General features: G+C 44.2%; 1 protein-coding gene across 1 annotated transcript in view; it reads right to left on the bottom strand.

Annotated features, from left to right (window-relative positions):
- NHS (NHS actin remodeling regulator) overlaps window positions 1-7,951 on the bottom strand; it is a 245,270-nt gene that overhangs the window by 38,411 nt on the left and 198,908 nt on the right. The gene's annotated exons all lie outside the window — the stretch shown is intronic.

Raw genomic sequence — 7,951 nt, 5'->3', positions numbered from 1 at the left:
TCTATTCTATTCTATTCTATTCTATTCTATTCTATTCTATTCTATTCTATTCTATTCTATTCTATTCTATTCTATTCTATTCTATTCTATTCTATATTCCATTCTATTCTATATTCCTATTCTATTCCATTCCATTCCATTCCACTCTAATTCTACCCTCACCTATTCTAACCTGTTCTTTCTGCCAACTTGACAAACGCTGCTAATTTTGTAGCTAAACTTCAAATTCATAGTATCTCTAAGTCTGCCAACTCACTGCATGCAGGACCTCTGCAGTACCATGTTGAGAGGTCATGAACCCATACAAGGCAGTGTATTGTGCACGTGAAGCAATGACCCTCTGGAARTAATTCAAGGTGTAGCTAACTCCAGCTGTGTTATCTGGGGTCATTTCCCACTCTCAAACTATGAAAGTTATTCAGGTTTTAATGCAACAAAATGACCTTTGTCTTTATACAGTAAATTATAACGGTAAAGCAGCTGCAGCCACGCTGACAGAACAGCATTTTAGCAGTCAGTCTACTCTTTGTACCCCCGTGTTCTTTAAAAAGGTACATTATGCTGATAAATGGTAGCAATGGCYTTGGCTGGCATGGTTTTATTGGCCAAAGATCACACTCTTTTCAGAGCTTTGTCCCATACCTTTGCACAAGCAGAAGTAAGTGGCAAAGAGAACCAGCTTCAGTATATTCATTCAGACTTGTCATGGGGAACACGGGTTTTTAGATTCAGATCACATGAAGGGAATTTTTAAGTGTGGGGSACTACAGTTTATACTCCAAGCTTCATTGACTGCAATTTCCTCCCCTTGAGCTTCCACACTTGACCTACTGAGTAAATACTTCCCAGGAAGTACAAATTTCCACCCAGCAAAGCTGAAACCCTTTCCATGGGGTCCCAAGCTCTACAGGGTTGCTTTGTTYGCCATATCCTATTCTGACAGCCCACAGACCACAATTCATAATACAAATAAAGTTTATTGCATCTCTTGGAGGTACCACCAACTGCACAGTGCTTGTTTAAACAGCTGCCAGAGGAAGAAGGCAAGGCTCTGCCTGACTCCAAAAAAGTATCCAATAATCCTGTGGAGACTTCAACGTGATGCTGACACCAGAAACAACCTGGGACTCACAAGCTGCCCAGGTCATATAATCATCTTCCTCCAGAGACAATCAGAAACTGCAATGAGGCCAACCCAGGGCAGGATGACTGGTTTGGAAAACAAGCAAGGCTTACTGAAGGGATGAGAGAAGATGGATTCCTGTGAAGTTACCAGTAGGTGTGAAGTGGCACCATAGAAAATGCAGAGGAAAAAGTGCATGAAATGTAGTAAGTAGAAACCCAGTGCAGATTCAGAGGATGGTACTGGAGTAAACCAGACTGACACATCAGCCAGCCTCTCAATAGGTGAAACACTTTCTGATACATTTATGCAGTCATGTACAACTTACAGGCTTTTAAAAAAAATTAATTTTGCCTCATATGAAGAGAYAYCAGGCACTGCCAAGGCAAAAAGAGKAAGTCMTATRTTGAGACAGAGCAACTCAAGATGAAAGATTTTATCAAAATTGGGAGAACCCCCTTCCTCTCAAGTATTTGCTGGACTTCCCTAACATTGAAAGAGTGAAAAATTATGAAAGGCMGGTTTAGGATGTAAGACAGGACAGTCCTGGACTGCTCCAAAGAACCAGGACTGAACCTTCAATACAGGCCAGCACTGAGGATCTTGAGGCACATTTCCAGGATGAACACCTTTTTCCTATGGCACCGCTAGACCCAGGCTGGTGACACCGATTCAGCAACTGAGCCTCTGCTGTGGCAAGTCTTGAAACTTACAGAAAATCACAAGATTTGGACTATAACCTTGCAGTTTTGGAATTGTCTGAGATTGGCATCACAAATCCATGCACATTATGGAAGGAAAAAGAAAGCACATTACTGTTTGTGCAGGCTGAATTTGAGGAGACTACYAAGCACTACACACCTTGTGTTTAAAAGGCTATTCAAGGTATTACAATCATTTTTCTCATATTACAGCTGCAGCATCTCTAATGTACTCTSCTTTCCCAAAATGCTCATTAACCCAGGCCTCCTGAATCACATCTGCTCTTCCTGCCATTCAAACTGCCCTAGTGCAAGTCAAGTCTCTTTTTTACAGATCATGGAAGAACACCTTRAGAATAAAATTTAGTCACCAAAATCCTGGGAGGAATTCAGTACAGGAGGGAAGTAAAACCATTTGTTTTGATGAAGCTGACATACCACCAACCTTTTTTTTTTACATTGTTATATGACACACTGTTTCATAGTTGATTGAAAAAGCWGTAAAGTCACAGAATTGTTCTGATCTGTGGTAAAAATACAACCACGTGTTACAATTAAGCTCCTAAACCACTGATGGGCAGGGTATCATAATTATTGCAGGCTTTTCTYAGCATTTGGAATTAGACACTGAAAATACAAGGGCTTTGATAGGGTGGTGCGGAGAAGGAGTCTGGGACAAACGAAGTGCAAGGGAAAATCGATCCTCCCCATGCCTGTATTTGCAGTCTGGAGCAGGGCTGCAGCAAGGTGAGAGCACAAACCCTGCGCTGGCCTCGCTGCTGGCTGGCTGCGCAGCAGAAACCCTGGGATACAGGTGTGGGACAGCAGCTGGCTCAGGCTGCAGGGTGTCAGGAGCACAGCAGGGGAAGCTCTCCAAGGTCTGTGAGTGCTACCACAGCATGGGMAGTGAATAACACCTCGTCAGCAGGCCACATTATTGAATAGCAATAACTTCCCATAATAACTAATTAACGTCACATACAGACCAGACACTTAAAAGAGAGGAAGTRCTGTGGCTCTTCCTTCATCAAATTGCAGTGCTGAGGTCAGGCTTTACTCATCTGCTGGATTGGCACAAGAAAGTATCTGCACACGAGCCAGAATCTTCCTTTTGGCAGCTGTGGGCTCAATAAGCTGCTTGCCACCTCCCCCAGCTCTGTGATGCCATTCCTTCTGCAGCCATCCTGCCTGGACAGCAAACTCTGGTGTATTTGGATATCCCCCTCTCATCCCTGACGTCCTTCAGCTCTCGCTCCCCAGTGGGAACCCAGCTCTGTAAAAGGAGGCTCCCAGTAGCCCCCATCTTGGGCAGGGCTCACACCTCCCAGGAAAGCACTGCCTCATCCCACAAAGGTTCCTTGGCAGCCCTGAGGCCCGAGGAAAGCGCAGGAAAAGTTCATTTTGGCAGGCGCAATGGTGTGGGCATGGTCAGCACTCTATCCCCTCACTTTCCCTATGTACCACCAGGGGGACACATCTGTGTCACTCCGTGTCGAGCATGTTGCCTTTTCATTCATAAAAGGCAGCCTGTACCTTTAATCACTTTGCCAGATAATAGCAAAGAAACAAGCACTTGATTGTCTGYGTTATCAGACACTATTGGAAAAGTCTAGATAAGGATGCTGAACAACCTTGGCTTATTAGTATTCCACATGCAAACGCTTCCCCATAATCCAGAGTCATCTGTATCCCGGCAACCCTTTAAATTTCATTCTCACTGAATTGCCAGATCTTTATCAAAATATAATTACAGTCTTAATTTGGATGATAAATTTTGATTGCTTGTGCTGTGCCAAAAAAAAAAAAATTTGTCAGGTACACAAAAAATGAGGTGCAACTGTGAGACATGAATCTGCATATTCTGACATTGGTGCATCACCTTTCCCCTTATCAAAAGTTTGATAAGCTAGCAATCAGGTTATGTAGGGGTAAATAGGCAGGGACATGAAAAAACAGTTTCCTGATGCCATCAAAAGAAATTTGCACTAAAAACAGGGAGGAATTTGAAATCCGCAATTGCATATGAAGATTATCACTATTATGAATATGATACACTATTATCATTATGAGGTGAATGATGTGCAACACCGCTGTGCAAAGTGGAAGAAAACACTGGTCCTTCCTGAAACAACAAGAGTTTGTGCAGAACTCACCTTTTCTTCCATTTCCTTKCCCCCCTCCTTCAATTACTGGCAGAAAACAGCACAGTGCTTTATAGTTATATTCAGATTACATGGATGGTTACAAAGATTTTTCCAAAACAAGTAGCCTAAAAGAGGTATCCCAGAAGAATATAACCACTGCCTACTCTACCAAGAGAGCCCAAAGGAGAGGAGATGGCCCTGCCAGCAAGCCATGGAGGTTACCTAAATTCTGACTTACCAGAGAACATCAGTCCAAACCCACTTCAGTTTTACCCTGTTGGAATGCCAGGGGGGAAGGATAATTACTCAGATGACAATGGCATAAATGCAATTAGACATTCGACCTTAGTGTTCCTTGGTCACATGCACAGAGTTGAACTAATTGCTAAATTTGGGACTGGGATGTTCTTCTTTCTTTCCCACAAACACTCACACTGAGTTATTTGCATTTTTTCTGTATCCCTGATAAGGATCCTTTCCTAGGACAAATTTCATCCCCTGAAAATTATTTCCTTGMCTCCTGTGGGGCTTTGGGTACCCAACCATCATCCTCTTTGTTATCTGCTTCTYTAACTTTGATCACCATGGCATGCACCACGAAATACCTCTCTGACACACTTGTTAACATGAATTCATTCTCATGGAGTGCACATTGTCCTCCCTGAGAAGATCAGGCAAGATGAGAACAACTGGAACAGTCAGTAAATTCCACCACATGAACACACGGAAGGATCAGTGTAGATTGAAAGCCATGCTGTGTCACAGTTCCAATGTGAAAATCGTGCTGTTTCCCTGTGAGCAGTGAGGTCTGCTTCCCCAAGGCTCCACAGCCCCAGCCCTCTCCAGGATTTTGGAGACAAACTCTGATTTTGTCCAGAGCATGATGTCAGCAAACAYAGTTGCCAACTAATGTTAAAACTCAAAGCTCACCAAGTCTAGAAAGATACTGCAACCTTTGCAGTCAMGTCTGTGCCCTGGTTCCCATTGCCTAACAATCATGCCCATCACTGACACATCAGTAATGCTTTTGCTGACAGCAGCAGTACCAAGTTTTACAGCTGAAYGGCCTGAGGCATTGAACCATTCTCGTGCCTTTGGTGGTAGGAGCTCAGTGGGGCTGATRCTGCAGTAGAATTGGAGGGCAGGAAGGAACCATGTGAGAATTGTCTGGTCTGTGACTTTTCCAACTCTGAAACACAGCTAAAATTAACAGCAAATGAGGTACCCACCTCCTGACACAGAAGATTGTTTCCTATAGTGAATTTTGACTGATGTGTGACCAAACCYGTCCTAAAAATGCCAAAATGCAAAACCAAGTGTAATTTCACTACTCTAAAGTGGAGTAAGTATTTTTAGTCCACCCCAATTTTATTATTCTTAAAAAATCTAAAAGAAGGGCATCCTATATGCTCCATAGGAGCTTGTCCCAGTGCTTTATTCCWGTCTGTGCTTGGAAAGGTCTTCCTAACCTTCCCTGCTGCAAAGTCAGCCGGCTCCTAAGGGGGAAGGCTGCAGAAGCRGGCATGCTGGTTGCAGTCACACGCAGCTCCCCTCTTCTCTGAATATCAGACTCCATCTCCAGTAAATTTGCAACTTCTCACCTCAGATGAACTGAGCTGAGACAAAAATGCCAGAACTAGTGCCCTGGCCCAAAATCCAGATCTAGTTTTCATTCCAGGCAGTGAGGGAAGTGGTAATGTCTGAGCCCCCAAAAGGAGGATGATGAATTGTTGCTTACTCCGGATGCACAGTTCTTTGCTCTMCTTTAAAAAAATGCATTAATTTCCTTCTGGAGAAGGGTGCCATGATAAAATCACAGGAAAACAGAGCTGCCTATCCACAGCAGCAGATTCAGCCTGGTGCTGGGGAGATGGAAAGCTGTATTCCATGGTGACTAGCTCAGTACAGCCTGTTAACCATTGCCTCCACCTGCCAGGCACAGTGCCCCCACACAGGCACTGTTAGTGAAGGCAAGCATACCTCTGGATGAAAACCACTCTGAGAGGAACACACCATTTTTACAGCCTGGCTTTCATCTCTGAGTTACATGTTCCAGCACTAAGGCTAATCTCGAGAGGACTGGCACAAGAGGTTAGCAGGTTTACTCTTCCTCTGCACCATGGCATGTTGCAGGGGGAGGAGTTCAAAATGGCCCCTGTGACGGCTGCCGGAATCTTCACAAGAGCTGCTAAAAGAGAGGCTTATTCCTCCAGCTACTCCTCACTAAGAGCTGTCTCAAGGGGAGCAATGGATTCCTCAAGCCTTCAGCCACAGCAGGAACTTCCTGAAGGAACATTTCATATTCAGAAAGAATCACAATGTTCCTATTTCTATTCTGCCTCATTCTTGAGGCAGATCGCCCATCTTTGAGCTCCCAGTTGTCATTACAGGCTCAGCAGGACGTYTGTGGCTATCACATGAACATCCCAAGTTTCTAGCAAGCACAACTGTGGTCTGGCTTCCTCAGCTGTTCTGAATGTTCTCCTGGGTGAAAAGATGAGCGAGTCTCACCACTTGGGAATGGGACCCCAGAGAGGAATTTTACAAGCCTTCCATAGACAAATGGCCTTTTGGCATTACACCCTCTGCCTTTAGATCAAGCACCATCACAACAACCACAAACCCAAACTRTACCAGTGATACCAGTAGCTGAATACTTGGAAATATAAACTGGGGATGCTTTTCATTGCCGGCCATTTGGACTAACACACTTTACCCTTGATGGACCTGTCTTGACAAACTTATTTGTCTAAAAATGGCTTGAATGCTTCTGCTGATTCCAGGAACCAGAGACAGAATAAGGCTCTGTCCACAGCACAGCCTGGCATCCCACTGATTTCTGTGGAAGACAGCAACAGGGCAAGTGCAGTGGAGGGAGCAGCACGCAAGTGGTTAATGCATGCCATGRAGAACTATACATACATATACTGTCTCACATAGCCAGAATCTCTTATGTTGACACTTTCCACTCAGTGCCACTAGAATTAAAATGCTCATAATAAAAACCTGCCAATCARAAGCACAGAAATTATCATCTAAGCAAAATTCATTTCTATCTATGTAGTTGACCAGAAGTCTTTCTGCCTCTTACRAGCAACATTAATGCCATCCATTACATCAACAAATGCCAGTCAAGTCCCTTTCTTTTTACCTGTGATTTTAAAAGTACATTTCCTATGCAGAATGCTGTGTGCTTGGCAACCTCTGCATCTCCTCTCCTGACGAGTAGCAGAAACGCTGCATGCTAAACTCTCCTGTAATGACATGGATTCCCACATCGGAGAAAAATTCCCAAACGACCCAGGAAAAACTTCAAATAACCTGCACGGTATTTAGCAAACCAGAGGCAACAGCAAAAGTCAAACCCTCAAAGCATACACAGAGAGAGAGAGAGAGAAAGAGAGAGAGAGAGAGAAAATGCCTTCTGCTTAACCCAAAATAACAGAACAGTTTTGTATAGGAAAGAAAATTAATTACCATTGTGGGGACCCTCAGTCATTTAGAGTCTCCAGTCAAGGCTGAGAGCCATTCTGAGACTGCAGGTTTTTCCTTTAACTTCACTCCCCAGCTCTGTGAGGAACCAGTTAAAAATGACATCACTGCTCATACTACCCTCCTCCCCCTCCCCATTCACTTGCTAAAAAAGCTGAGGCTGCTCCTCTCCCCCTGCATTGGCTCCAGATTTGGTCCTCACTCCTCTTCGACAAGTTCCCGTTCTGCAGCTGACTGTGYGGATCGGTGTCAGAGTGGGACGGAGGATGCATCTCGATGCGCTTTTCCAGCATCCCTGCTGGCACCCACTTGAGAAATAAAATAGCCATTCCATTAAGAAATCAGAAGAGGTCTAACCTCACGATGTATAATGCATTACACAACCAGTTCCGTTTACAGAAGGCAGTCAGTCATACTCTTTGAAGTGCGAGGAAGAGAGGGACCCTCCGAGGGGCTCTGCCTTTCACCTTGTCTTCCTTAGAGAGGACTCT

This window comes from Malurus melanocephalus, unplaced genomic scaffold, assembly GCF_030028575.1.
Source record: "Malurus melanocephalus ecotype Western Australia unplaced genomic scaffold, MMel_1.1 scaffold_239, whole genome shotgun sequence".
Classification (NCBI taxonomy): domain Eukaryota; kingdom Metazoa; phylum Chordata; class Aves; order Passeriformes; family Maluridae; genus Malurus; species Malurus melanocephalus.
The sequence above is the reverse complement of the archived record's forward strand: the minus strand, read 5'-3'. Positions and strand labels throughout refer to the sequence as shown.